We start from the raw sequence: 1,067 nt of genomic DNA on the forward strand, positions 1-1,067 counted from the left end.
CCCCCCCCCTATCCTCCCCTCCTCCCTTTTCCAAACACCCCGGGCTCCCGCGGCGTGTACGCCGATACCCTTGCGCGCGCACGAGCGCGACGCTCTTTGAAAGAGAGACTTCTCTCTAACTGTGCGCGTCACTCGGCAGAATGACCGGATCGGTCGAAGTGGAGCGGGACGACACTGCCGTGCAGGACGCTAGGCCGACGCACACTAGCCGCGAGGTGTTCTAGGCTCTCACCAAAAATGCACGACCACGAGCCCTTATGACCCTTATGATTAGTTGCCTGTCTGAATATTCTCTCAACTTGTCACCCGTAACAGATTTTCGTCGAAACAAACTGCCTTCCTCTCCAAAAAAACAAAACCAAAAAATAGTGACGAGTGACAAAATGACACATTAGCAGAGGCGGCGGTGGCAGGGATCGTCGAGACTACATAGTAGTCGGATCCACGGTCGTAAAACTCGCGGAACGACCGCGCGGGGCGGGCGGAGCGCGCGGCGGGAGCGTCCCCTGCATTTATTAATTCTTGTGATGACACAACAGGGACGGTTGTGATTTGTGTCGCCCCGCGGACTGCATAAGTAGTATAATGCTGGAGACGCTCCCAAGTTTAACAGCGCAGAGAGGGAGAGAGAGAGATGGTGCGCCACGAACTGTGTCACATAGCGCACTGCTCTGCTGGCCGCGCGCCACCCCGCCCCGCCTCGCCGCCGGCTGGGCTGGGCAGGGCTGGACACAACAACTTGCTGTGCGACTTCCCCGGAACCCGGAGCTCCCCGGAGTTGCCGATGCGCGCGGAGCCCTCTGTGCAATCCGGTCGGATTGGGTCAATTACTGGAGTCGAGCCGAGTCGAGCCGAGCCGGGGAGAGCCTTCTACGGCGAGCCGGCCGGCCGGCGCAGGTCGCACTGACATCCCGTTTTAATTTGCTTCCGATATATCGGCGGCTAGAGGTGGTGGCGGCTGGCGGGGCGGGGGACCAGTCCAGCCGCCGCTGTCTCTCTCGCCATGTCGCGGCGCGCGTCGCTGCTCGCAGTGTGCCCTCACAATAATGAGCTGCCGCTAGTTCCCC

This window comes from Frankliniella occidentalis, unplaced genomic scaffold, assembly GCF_000697945.3.
Source record: "Frankliniella occidentalis isolate FOCC.00 unplaced genomic scaffold, Focc_3.1 Scaffold423, whole genome shotgun sequence".
In the NCBI taxonomy this organism is placed as follows: Eukaryota; Metazoa; Arthropoda; class Insecta; order Thysanoptera; family Thripidae; genus Frankliniella; species Frankliniella occidentalis.